This window comes from Amblyomma mixtum, chromosome 10, assembly GCF_055824585.1.
Source record: "Amblyomma mixtum isolate Tamu chromosome 10, ASM5582458v1, whole genome shotgun sequence".
NCBI lineage: Eukaryota > Metazoa > Arthropoda > Arachnida > Ixodida > Ixodidae > Amblyomma > Amblyomma mixtum.
In genome coordinates, this window is record NC_143021.1 from 129,747,854 (window position 1) to 129,762,186 (window position 14,333).

The window sequence follows — 14,333 nt, forward strand, 5'->3', positions numbered from 1 at the left end:
GTAAATGTGCAGCGCGCCATTTTTATCCACGACTTGTTTGGTGGCGACAAGTCCGGAGTTCATTCAAGGCCACGGATAATTCCAACTTTCTAGCACCGTAAATTATCTGCTGTCCCATTTCTGCTTTATTTTTTTGTTATTATCTTTGTCTCCTTTCATTTACATTAGTGACTTTGTTCGATCTAGTTGTTTTATTAAAGCCGTGATCTCAAGACAATCAGTACGGGGCGTTTGTGTGAGGCTCCGCCTTGCCTGTTTTTAATTTATACACTGCGAATCTTGGTGTGGGCTGATTTTGATGCACACAAGTCTGATTCTTTGGCGACATCATCTGATGAAACAGATAGTGTCCAAGGAGACAGACATGTCACAAAAGCGTCAAGCTCCACCATTTATTACATGAGTATGAATAACTGAGCTACCTCCCCTCTAAACATTTGGGCTGGAGAGATGTTACTTTCTTCTAAGAGAAAGTTACCAAAGTTGCAGTTAAGACAAGAAGCTGATTACGAGCTATTCCTGCCTTCAGCATGTTTTGGAGTTCTCATGTAATCTGCGGTGGTGCTGTAAGTTTTTTTTTGTGTTAATTCAATCGGCCACCAAGTTCTTTAGTGCTCGATGTAGTGACCGCGTCAAGCCCATCGGGTGCAAGTGCTGACCTGGCTTAAGCTACTTTGTTCAAGGATATTATCCACGAATGCATTCAAGGTCTTCTGAAATTTTCAGGTCGTGAGGTCCTTCCTTTCATAAGAGCTCAGAGCTTGACTGAAAAATGCCTGATATAGCTACATGATATCAATGACTCCCGGTTGTAAGCACGCTTAGTATTCATACCCTAGTGCGGGGTGACAGCGATAGGCCCCACTTGCGGTGATTCAGGAGGCGGCATCTTCCAGGTCCGGAGTGCGCTTGGAAGCTGTCCCGATTCCCTCCGTACTTTACACACGGACGCACGCACGAATACACGCACGCGCGCACAAACGCACACACGCACACACACGACAGTTTTTCCCAAAATAAAAATTCAAAAATAAAAAGCTTTAAAAATACCAACCATCGCCATCACACCCTGTGATGACTTTCTCACATTGTATGCAGACCTCTCAGGCTAGACCGCATGTCCATTTTCTTCCAGTTTGTGTCAGTGCATCACGAGTTTGATTCTTGAGGCAGGCGAATGTAGTTTTATTTAACTCTGTACTTGTTGGCATTAAAAATATTTTTGCTACTCTGTGAACGTAAACACGGCCTAAAGAGCCAAATAATGAAATTTCACGCAGATGTAAGAATGGCCGGAGTTACGCTAAGTTTCCATTTAAAGATAGGTCGACTGACCTCCATTCTACCCGTAGCCCTAGGATTGCCGCGATAACGTGACCACAGGGGCTCATCTTCGTAAGATCTCACTTGACGCCCTTAAGTCCCAGTCAAAACGCACTACAGGAATTTACTACAGAAAAATTCTGTAGTCTGTCGTATTTTGGGCATGCAGTATTTCTGTAGTCTGTCCTCTGTAGTCTGTAGTGTCGTACTTCTGTAGTCTGTCTTCTGTAGTGTAGTATTTCTGTAGTCTGTCTTCTGTAGTGTAGTATTTCTGTAGTCTTTCTGTAGTGTAGTATTTCTGTAGTCTGTCTTCTGTAGTGACGTAATTCTGTAGTGTCGTATCTCTGTAGTCTGCCTTCTGTAGTGCATTTGTCTAGTGTGTTGTATTCCTGTAGTCATTACCAAGTACGCTTTATTTGTCAATTAATATGCAGCTACAGAGCAGCAGTCTGACTCTGAACATTCGATGCATTCCTGCAGTACAGCCAGGTATAAAAACGCCTCACTTGGAGCAAATCGACTATTTATTTACATATATACAGAATTTTTCTTCAGCAGGTCTCTCTTGTTCAGACTGTCCTAGGTGAAGAAAAAGAACAGTGATATATATAGTATGTATACACAACAAATGCATGCAAATGTTACAAAAGTCATACAGTGGAATCTTGATTATGCATTCCCCTTTCATGCAACGACCCACATTTAACATCAAATTGGCACGGGCCCGACGTAAACCCATAGGAATAATGCATTAAAGCCTCAATTATACAACTGAAGAATATGCACACGCCGCTTCATACGATGGCTGGCGGGAACCGTCCGGAATGGGAGAGACATTGGCATGCAGAGCACTTTACTGACAGAAGTGACGTCAACCAAGCTGTTTCCAGATAGAAATCAAGATGCAGACGTGCATGCAACGTGTGACCAAGTGCATCATGGCCTGTAATGACTGTTCTGCCAACGGCTCAGAATGAGTCCGTGCATGCAACCCGCATCTATCAGTGCGAGGCGGTCCGCCTGGCCCGTTTTTCCGCGCGCTTCACTTACGAAGACGTTGCGGGAATAAAAACTGCACGTTCATACCACCATAAAGTTATTGTAGAGGCGGTAAAAAGAGTAGACATTTCTGTGATCGCTGGTGGCTAGTTCAAAAGCGCTTCTCGCTACACCTTGAGTAAAGCACATGTTAGGCCTACAACACCAAGCAAGCGGTGTACTGTCAGCCGGCAGAACGCACATCACTGCAGAAATCGTGCCAAAGGTGGACATTGCGCTTTCTTTTTTCCTTTAAGGTACGAATTCTTAGTACAACATGAACTGGTGGGCGAGTTGGTCTGACATATCTTAGTGAAGCAGCGCAACGGCACAAGGCCAAGGGAAGAAGGGGACAAACAGCGCTGAACTGACAACAAATGTTTATTCCGGATGCTAACAGCATATATATACTCTTTTGCACCTTAGAAAAAACAAAGAAACAGAGAGCAGCAGAAAGTATCAATCCCAGTCATTGTGCGCATGCAGCTGTATCGCGTGTACATCGATCATTTGAAATCAGGAAGTTGTGCTCTTTCACCGAGATGGCAACGGAAGGGGTGCTGATACAATTCACACCCAGCTTCATGATCTCAGATGCCTCAATAATCTCTCGTGTAAGCTTATCCTTGTGTTTGGTAACAACTTGGCTGTTTTTGAATTCTGGGTAACATGAACAGTCACGACAGTGAGTACCCATGTGGCGGGCCGCGTTCTTGACATTGTTTGCGTGCTCTTTAAGTCTTTCATTAAGATAGCGGCCAGTTTGGCCGATGTATGACCCACCACACTTCAACGGGACTGAGTACACCACGTTGTCTTGGCATGGCACATACTTCATCCTGTGGTTTTTCTTGCAATTATGACCAGATTCCGATCTTTTATCCGGGCGATTAACTCTCGCACACAAGCCACTCAGTCTGACAGGAGCCGAAAAAACAACATCTACTCCAGCCTTTTTGCCTATTCTCTTCAAATTGTGGGACACAACATGAACATAATGTATTACTGCCAGATTTTTTTGCTTGGAATGGGGGACAGCTTTGCCCTCCTTCAGCTTTTTCAATATCCCTTCTGCTACTGATGCCAGAATATGAAGGGGGGTGCCCCTTCGGCAACGTCACATCAATGGCGTCCCCATGGGCACGACCTGAACCCTCCGGTCGGTTACGCACACCGCTCGCTCTGATGGACACAGGTATTATTGAGCGGACGGCCGTCCGGTTCAAATGCGAGAAAACGAATGAAAAGGAAGAAAAAACAAAACACACTCTCAATGCTCATGATTTATAATTCTGGTATGGGATGGGACGCTATGCTGGAAGGCCCGAGTTTGCTGAAACTCGGAATCTTCCCGAGCTCTGGCGACGCCCTCAGATGAGTGAACTAATGGTAGCAAGACAAAATCCCACCCTCGTCACGCCTCCAACTTCATTGGGTTATCTGGATATACTCCGTGCTTTATCATCACATCGGCGCCACCTCATGGGCTTCTTGGGCGGTCTACAAAGAACGGGTCACGTGAGCCAACCGCCGGTGCACTTTTCATTTGTGTGTCGCTCCACCAAGTGCATTGCGTGTGCAATTAGACAAACGAGGTTTGTTTAATTTTATAATGCACTTAGTACACCTTTATAAGCGTTTTATAGTGTGCAAGATTTGGATTTAAAGCGCTTTAGAGTGATTCATGCATTATTAAATTTTGCTTTGTACCGCGAGGGAACGCTTCCAACGCTGTGAAGGCTACGGAAGTAGTCCGCAAAAAAAAAATACAGAGAGCTGTATCACTCCGCGCTGTTCTGTGGCCGTGTGGTCTAACGCTTCCCTCCGGAGAGTCGACAGGCAATGGGAGTGCGTGGGTTAAAATCCCGGATGTTGAAACTTTTTTTTTTCGCACATTTTTTTCTTCATCGCAAGTTGAATTTTGCGTGACTTGAATGAGAAAACTCGTTTTGTTCAGAATCGCTTGAATATTATGCCGTGTTCTGAAATGAACTGCATGCATCTGTTCATTTGATGCATACCGCGTTAATGTGAGCTGTCGGAAATTCGTCTGAAATTGTGAAAATATGAGCTGTCTGAAATTGAAAGCTCGCACCGGCTTTTGGTCAGCAGTGGCAGTTTTCTTCCCGATTCTGCAGCATTGTGACTATACTTTTTAGATGCAAGCGAGAGGTTTGTGCGAAAAATACCATTCATTCATCGGGTTTACTTAATTAGCACAGTGGTGAGTCCTCTGCAGTGGCCCGATTAACAAGTGGCCGTCTGCAACTTTCGATTTCGCCGTTGCCAAGAAGCCCACTTTTTTTGGGCCTCCATTAAGGTACCTCGCATGTTATGAATTGTTCTGTGCCACCGGTTAGCGGCTGATCCAGTCTTCGCAAAAAAGTCTGGGACCGACTATGGCATTGTGCTGTAGAGTAGCCCAAAGGACTTGGCGAGAACAATTATTTTTTGCTGATTGCAAAGTTCAGAAGCAAGATGTCTGGTAATTTAGAATGCTGGTTTATCATGCAGGAGCGCAGAACACATGTTCTAGACTTCTTAATCGCCTATGTTCTGACTGTATATGTGTCACATTCTTATGCATATCTGCAATTCTTTTGTTTTTGTTAAGATATCTTTCGTTCTTAAGCAAACCGCGTTTTCCTTTGTCATTGAAGAGAGCTCTATAACTTGGCTATTATATGCGGCAAAAGAGCAGTATATTTAAACTGAGTGGTGAAATTATTTTTACACACACCACCCCGATATGGCCTGTTTTCCCGTGTTAAGTGTCAAATTTTGAACATAGTGTTGATTCACACAGTGACAGAAAATAGTACTGCCTCAAGAGTCAGCTTGGCTCGATTTCCCTGCTCTCCTAGAAGAGCAGAAGCTGCTCAGCCAGGATTTTCATGCAGCCAGGTAAAAAGAGTTCCAAGCTGTGGGAGCATCAAGTAAGAATGCAGAAAAAGTTGTACAACGCTAGGAAAAAATATTTCGAAAGAGCAAACAATAAATGAGACAGGACAATAAAGAATGCTGACCCCGCAGTGTTTGCGAGAAATGGTTTATTCTGGAAACAGCCAGTGGCATGGAACACAATGCATACAAAATAAAGGACATGTGCAGTGGATGTACACCAACACACTATCAGTCAAGTGCTCCAAAATTGGAAAAAAAAATGTGAAGCCATCGAACAACACTATTTCATAAAACGAAAACCTGACCAATGTACTAACAAAGACATGACTCGAAACAAATTCACACTCAACTGAGCAAGAGCCAGCTTGAAATCATTCACACCTCCGAACAATTAAGGACAAAACATACAGTACTGGCTACCTCAACACTGGCACTGCATAGCATGTCAAAACGACCAGAGATTGACAGTAATGCAAGACAACACCAAACCAGGAATCCCTTTTGAGGACATGAAGATCAGACACCCATACAAAGCATTCCCAACCCTCACACACAAAATGAGGACAATTCCTAGGGGTTTGTGAATGTTCCAACTTTTTGGACAGCATAACTGAATAAATTTCTGTTCAGTTAGTCGAACGAATCATACAGTATATGTTCAAAATAATTTTAAATGAATCCAATTTGCTCTCAAATTTTCAGATACTTTTCGAATAATCGACACAACCCTTGATTAAGCTCCACCGTATTTTTCTGCATTTAATCTTCCAAAAACTGCACACATTGACGACGTGTACCAGTATACATATTCTAATTGGAAAAAGTATACATATATTTATTGGAAAAAGTACTATTTGCACTCCCTTACAAATTCTACTTCTATACAGACACTATTAACACGACCACCTGACAACCTACACTGCAAGTTACTGCCCGATACAATTTGATGCATTGAATAGCAATGATGCAATGATTTCATGGAAATGTTACAATTTCCTTGGTAGGCTGATCAACACACACGCCCACATGCACACATATTTCACATTTCCACCCACATACGCACAAAGGTGATCACAACAAGCCGATGAGTTCTCTCTCTTTCCTCGGTAGCATGTGTATTACGCATCAATTCGATTACACATCAATTATTACACATTATTTCAAATCAATTACACATAAATTACACAAATTGCTCGATTCCACTCAAATCTTCATCACTGGAATCAGTGCTCGACTCATCAGAGGAGGAGTTGCACGAGTCAAAAATGCTGAAGACAACCGGTTCAATTTCAGCGTCAACAATCATATCCCGTTGCCATGCTTCAGCCTCAACTTGCTCCACATGAACACAACAGTTTTGCCAGTTTTCCTGGCTTGCAGACGCCAGTGCTTCCGGCAGGAGCTTTTCCACTTCAGCCAAAGTGAAACACTTGTTGCGACTTTGAATATTGCATAAGAATGCAGTCTGCCAAGTGACACAAATGCTACCGTTTACAAACCCATTAAAATGCATGCATGAGATACCTGAAAAAATCCATGCACTTATTACATGCACAAACATGAGGTAAAACAAAAAATTATCTACACTGTGTTTGAAACTGCTCAGTTACTGATAAACGGAAGCGGTTTAGAGGTTTAATACCCCAAAGTAACTCAAACGATGAGGCATGCCATAGTGAAGGGCTGCCAATAACTTCGACCATATGGGGTTCCTTAACATCCACTGACACTGCACAGCCCACGGACCACTATCACTAATAAATGGGAGAACATTCCATTGACCATGACATGCATGAAAGCAAAAACAGAGCATTCTTACAACCATTGTGTTCAATGCATAATGTGCCTTCCTCCTGAAATAGTTGGCCTTCACCATGTCAGGGCTGGACTTCGAAGGGGCCTTTAAGCCAATCTAGGTCCCGTCGACGCATACCACGACGCATGTGATGCCGCCGCGCAGAAGGAAACGTTCCTTAACATACGCACGCTCGGCCGCAGTCGTGGGGAAAGCGAGCCCCGCTTCTGCACAGCCACGTCGATAAGAGCGTCGGAGACGTCTCTCACACAGTGGCTCACAGTGCTTTGGTGGAGTCCAATAAAGCGGTCGGCGCCGACGCTCCCCTGGAAGCTCCCGGTCGCGAAGAACCGGAGGGCGCAGAGGACTTGCTCTTCGACCGAAAGCGAATGAGGCCCGATACGCACTCTCCGCAGGCGTGGGTCGTCGCCTAACTCTTTACACAACCATCGTACCGATGTTTTGGACAGGCGAAAATGTCGCTGGAATTCGTCGTCGGCCATGGCAGTAAACGGGTCCAGCCGGCCGTACTGACATTTGCCATCAGAGGAAGCGATTACCCAGGCTGCTGCTGCGGCCGCCATGACAGTCCCGAGATGAATTCGGGGCACTACACCGTTCACGAGTTTAGCTGCGAGTTCACCTGTCAATCAAAACCATTGGTCACGCCCCCGGCGTGCCGTACATAAATTATAGGCGTACGCGCTATGGGTGGGCCACTCCCAACATCCCTGCCGGCTACAGGTATGCTGGGCGGCTGTGCTGATTGCTGGCAGATATCGACGATGTTGACCATCGAAATATAACAGGCAAAACGAACGTCATCGCTGACTAATCTAAGCACCTCTGCGAAGGACACGCAACGTGGCGAGAGCCTCCGATTTCTTCGCTCGCATACCAAGATTGCACAACACTACAGCCTGTTGCAACCACGTAAGACACAGCACAACGCTGACGGCGCGTCACACCTGCTTGCAAGGCGTCAAACACGGAGCACGACGACGAAACGGTGCTTGCTCCAACAACATCGCATCACAGGTGTTTGGCTTGGCCGTCCTTTCATCGGTGATAAACCTCAGCATCAATGTGTCAAACACATCCAGGATCGACAAACGGTCGCTGCTCCAGACCCAGTGCAATAAAGAGTTTGTAATTTCCAGTACGCAAGCACTGCGTACTTCACAACCGTAACACCTTTTTCTGTTATAAGTCCGATTCCATTATTAAAAACCGGATCCCTCATCTGCCCGAACGATAATTTTGTGATGTCACTGCGGTATACAACGGCGATCGACGTTAGCGACAAAACCAGTCCGCAAAACCTTGAAGTGCGCGCCGTCAACAAATACTACGCAAATACGCGCGCCGCCACCTTCACAGCTTTTAGTCAGCGTCTGATGACATAGGATGAGTTGTATCGCTGGGTAGCACGCTCTTCGCATCCGCAGTACACTAAACAGGCGTCACACACAACAGGCATACGTAATGAATCATTGAATAGAGCCAAACAGCAATTCTTTTTTCTCACACCGCATCACAGCCGCTCGCACGGCCAATTTCTACCGCTGAGATTCGCCAAGAGCGTACTAAAGGCAATGGTTGGCCATAGCGGGGTGCGGCAGTGGCCGTAGCAGCGGAGAACTCCACCTGAGGTCACTGCAGAGAGCAGCAGTGACGCGGGGGTGCAGTGCAGTCAAGTGTTTTGCTTTTGTGTATTATGCAAGCCAGAAGATGCATGACTGTTATATTTTTATACATGACACAATAAAATATATTATCGCAATGGCCGAAAAATAAGACAGATTCAGTGTGTAGTAGTTGCCCAGTCTTTCCAGTCGAAGGCAGCGCTACCGGCGGCGTGTCAGCGCAGGAGCTCTCTCGTTTTCGGCACGGTGGGCTGCCGCTCTAGTTTGTATGCAAGCCACGCTGCAAGCAATGGCCTCACTATCGCCACTAGCGGCAGAAAGTGTCAAATCTTTGTTAATTTCCTAAAGCTATGCTTTTCAACAATGCTTCATTGAATTCAAATTTTACAATACATTTGGAAATGAACAAAATGTTCATAATATTATCTGTTGCCTTTTAACGTATTCGAGAGAAGAGAAAGGGTTGATACAAGAGTGCACCTAGTGCGCACTGTTCGTCTTCGGAAATGGAGAGACAGATAGAGCCTGAAAGAGAAGACACGCCTTTGACGCGCCCGAAAAGGCGTGTCAAACAGCTAGCGGCGAGTGTGCAGATAGATAGCAGAGAAGTCACAATTTCGCGATTGCTGATATGGCGCTGATAACTTCAGGTAGCGCTGCGGCCTGGTATTGCACAGTGTATTGTGTTTGAAGTGTGAAACAGGCGCGCAGGGTGCGCTTTTATCACCTTTAAGTAGCTTTATCTCTACATTTTATTGTCCGCTGCCTGCGCACGTTCCGCGCTATCTTCTTTCACTGACTGCCGTCATCGCAAACTCGCATGAAACTCGGGCGAGCGCCAAACTCGGGTCTTCCGGCATAGCGCCCATGGTTTGTATCTGTATTTTCGTCTTCACTAACAGTGCCTCCTCTCCGTGGGGCATATTCTCCTTTTTAATTACTTCAAGCTTTTGTGTATAGTTACACAAAGTGAAGGTTGTCATGGACATAACGAGGAATACCGTCAGATATTTGCATTCTAGTGATATTTTTTGAGTGCACAGAAGGCGAGTTTTAGACGAGGTTATTTCAGTCATCGGATTTCGCATTTTTTCGGAAAAACTAGTGAACTTTAGATGACTTCCAGGAATGCTTTCAGATTAATGTTTGCGGGCTTTAAATAGGCAGCGCATATTGAGTACGATGCAGCCGCATCTGCAGGTTTGAATGGTTTGAACGTCGACGCGCTATTTGGAAATTATCGTTATTGTGATAATTATCATTTCAAGTTTTGCACTGGCCTGTTCGGTACCGCTCACTGCTCGCACAGCTGCCTGAGCCAGTTGCCAAGAAGTGGTTGCCTTAAACGCGTGGTGTCAAAGGCGATATCAAGAACTAATCATGTAAAGGAACAAACTAGAAAAAAAAAACAAAGTGACCCTGGGCTGAAAATAAATTAATGCTCTACAATGTCTTTCCAGCTACCAGCACCGCCGTGTACTGCTGGCCATCGCAGAAGGGGAAGTGGCTGTACCTCGCCCAAAACGAGTTGTTCTTGACAGCACGCAGGAGGTCGCAGTAGCAGAGCCGTTTCATTTGTACATTGCCCCTTATCTGGCTGGCTGCGTCATCTCATTCGCACTGGCGGGAGAGATCATTTTCCGTTGGCGTCTCAAGAGACAGCTCCATGATGGGTAGTGAAGGCTAGTAGTTTAGTTCATCAAGACAATACTACCTCAACGATTTTAGACAACACGTGCGATCGTCTCGAGTTCCGGAGTGAAACCGCCGAGAAATGAGCCTTGTGTTTAATGCGTACCCGACACCTCATAGACAAGCTTAAGAAACAAAATGCCTGAAATAAGGCCCGAAAACAGGTAACACAAAAATAGGCAGCTGCTAAGTTAAGAATGTAAATGAAGAGCAGATCAAAATCTCAGTCCCACATTAAGCCTAATCAATGACACGTGCAATTAAACTGAACCACTCTGCCCACAGAACAGGACGTACTACAGCGCTACCTGCATCATCTGGCGCGTCTAATTGCGACGTCATCTTTCATGTCACGTTGAGATACGGTTACAGGCTACAAGGTCCCGCTTTTGAAGTACTATTTGGTCTAAGTAAGAGAAGAAAAAGGCTGCAGTTATGTTGTTCGAAGGAAAACTGGATATACCCGCCCGCCAACGGCGAAACTCGCTTTAATGCGAAAGCACTGCTTTACGGGGTTTCACCCAACCAAGAATCTTGTAGCGTCCATGACAACGATGGTGCAGCAACAAAATTAACATTTCCGCGACTGTGTTTCGAAGCTATAGCGGCGCGAACAGATCAGCTGCGGTGGCCACTGAACGAGAGCACTATGCTATCGCAGCCGATCACGACTCTTGTTAAAATGCAACACAGACACACACGCTGTGCTTTGCACATCGTCATCTTCATTAACTTCCACCTGCGGCGCGAACAGGTAAGACCAGCTTAACGGCTACCTGCACTTAATGTTAGTCTAATATTGTTGCCAGGCATACCGGCGACCGCCCAGCAAAGGAAAACAATGAACCAATCAGGGTCAACACATGTACTCGCTCTTCTACTCGGGTTGACTACGTTAAAAAGGTACCACTTTTCTTGACGCCGCGGAGCAGAAACGCACTTCTTTGAAAAAGGCCGCACGTTCTACTGTTTGCCGTGATCTGAGACGACGGCAGCGGCATAGTCGTCAAGTGCGTTTTGCGTTACTCATCATGAATCCGCGTAATGCATTTGTTACGAACATACACCATTTTAATTTTTCAATGCTCGTCGCTATGGGATGTGAACCGAAAGCGCAAGCGCCGTCGCATTTCTTCAGCTGCTTCCGCCTTGACCGTCGCCTCAGGTGCCGCACACTACGAGCGCACGGATATCTAGCGCCGTTTGTCATTAATACGGCCAATGTGCCCGTCACCAAACTGAGTCGCCTACTATCACGTCGCGCGGGCTTACCTACGAGATTTGAAGCAAAGCTTAAAAACGGCCCCGAGCTAAGAAATGACTGCGTCGCTCCACCTCAAAACAAGCAGTCGCGTGCTCGTAGGTTGCGTAGTTGGTTTCCCATCGCTGCGCGTGCTTTGGGCTCGCTTTGGCTGACCGCATACGGTTGCCGCCCTGCTCCTTTAATAAGGTCCCAGTGCCTTTAACAAACCCCCGTCTTACATTTGGTGGAGTCACCGGGTAACGATATCGGCTCTGGAGCTCCGTAACCGCACTCTTCCAACACCTGCTATGCCTGTGGACACCCAAAATCAAGCAGTGCAAGCAGGCCCACCGACTGTCATCTGTGCCGGAAACTTCGCCAGCGGGACCCGGCTGTCTTCAGCGGAACAGATGAACACGACGTGGAAGATTGGATCGCGTCTTACGAACGTGTGAGCCTCTAAAACAAATAGGACGACGAGACTAAGCTCAAGAATGTCATATTTTAAGCATGAAATGCTTTTAGCCCCCGTTGTCGGCAGTGTGGTGACATCACGCCGAGACCTAGAGCCATCATCCGGGCACTGAAATCCACTCATCCGGGCACTGAAATCCACTCATCCGGGCACTGAATTCCAGTCATCCGGGCTCTGAAACGAGAACATCCGGGCACCGTACGAGACTTAACGAGATTTAACGAGACTCTCTAAGCCCTCCTACGCGACCGGCATGCAAGCACCGGTTGGTCTCCAAACGAGACAAAAAATAACTGCTGCCAGTGCCTTCTCAACGTTTATCAAGATATCAGTGGAGCTGTGGGTTTGATAATGCGCGGAATTATAATTTCCGATTTCTAATAAGGCGTGCAAAAAGCACATAAATGCCACGTTACACTTCGTTGTCATACGTGATCCGGGGGAGAAGCGCTGCGTTCAAAGGGCAAGGCATCGCGCCGAACGGGTGGTGACGTTCCTCCCTTCCTTTACGGTGCGGTTCGGGTGTCCACCGAGATGGCAGAGAATTACTGCGCCATTTCCTTTCCTCAAAAAGCCTTGCGTTCAAATGGCAAGGCATCGCGCTGAACGGGTGGTGGCGTTCCTCCCTTCCTGTACGGTGCGGTTCGGGTATCCACCGAGATGACATTAGGCCCGTAAACATTTCATGCTTACTCTACTCTCGTTTACGGGAGAGGCAGAGTTTTAGAAACCTCCCTGTAGATTCCAGATACAGCAGCTTCACCATAAGAAGCGCTTCGCATCGCGTGCTTCTCTGCTTCAAACGCACCTCCTTGAGAGCATCGCAAAATCAACGAGGCGATTTAAAGGATCGATTTTTATCTTACCGGTGTCGCCAATTTATGGTACCGCAACCATGAAGGGGACGTTGCGACTTGGTCAGCCTTCAAGACGAAGTTCCCCGAAGTGATTGGTCGCCCAGCCGTCAGACAACTCCGCGCCGAACAGCGCTTGCGTGAACGGTCGCAGCAGGTCGGCGAAAGCTTCACTAGCTACATAGAAGATGTAATCGCCCTCTGCAACCGAGTGAACGTCAGCATGCCGGAAGCTGACAAGATAAAGCAGATCCTGAAAGGTATTGACGATGACGCCTTTCAAATGCTGTTAGAGCGGGACTTGCGCGCCGTTTCAGAAGTCATCACGCTATGCCAGAGCTTCGAGGAGCTGCGTAGGCAGCGGGTCCTGACTCGTCAGCACTCAGCTCATGTAGAGTCACTTGCTGGACTGACACCCGCAGCTGATAACTCCTCTCTGCTGCAGCAAATCAAAGACTTTGTGCCTGAGGAGGTGTCCCGTCAGCTTTCTCTTCTGCCTAGCCCTCAGGGGTCGCCACCATATTTGGCCCCGGCACTCCAACATGCTATTCGAGAGCAGGTTGCTGAGGCGCTTCCGTCCGCCCATTCACCATCACATGTCGCTGCTCCGCTGACGTACGCTGACACCGCTCCCAGACCGGTCGCCACCCCTCTGAGTTATGCCAATGTCGTCCCAAGACCTGTCGCCCGTCTACTTACTTACGCCGAAGTCGTTGCTCAAACTCCGCCGCCTACGTACCCTACAGTGTCAGTGCCCGTACCAGTACCGGAACCTTATATGCGACCCTCTCCACGAGACCGAGATCCCTGGCGCACGAAGGATAACCGGCCTATTTGCTACTCCTGCGGATTGCCTGGGCACGTAGCACGCGATTGTCGTCGCCGTCTCCCAGTTTCGGCACCGCCGGTCGGCTACTGGCCTCCAGCGCGTCAGTACTCTGCGTCTGCTGAGCCCCGTCCGTCGACTCGACCGTTCTCCCCCGACCGTTCACCGCTTACCGATCGCCGTTCCCCTTCGCCGCGACGCCGCTCCATCTCCCCGATGCGTCGCCGTCCTAATATTTCGCAATAGGAAAACTAGATGCCGCAGTTCCTGAGGCAAGAACTGCGTCCCCGTCGAACTACCAAATACCTCAGCTGTCACCTGCGAACCTTATTGACGTTTCGGTCGAGGGAATTTCTGTCATGGCCCTTGTCGACACTGGCGCCGCAATTTCAGTAATAGACGCACAACTTTGTCGCCGCTTGAAGAAAGTTAAGACGCCAATTGCCGGTCTCTCGCTGCGCACGGCCAGCGCTCAGTACATCAAGCCGTCAGCAGCTTGCACCGCTCGAGTCTTAATTCAGGACGTCTTACATACGA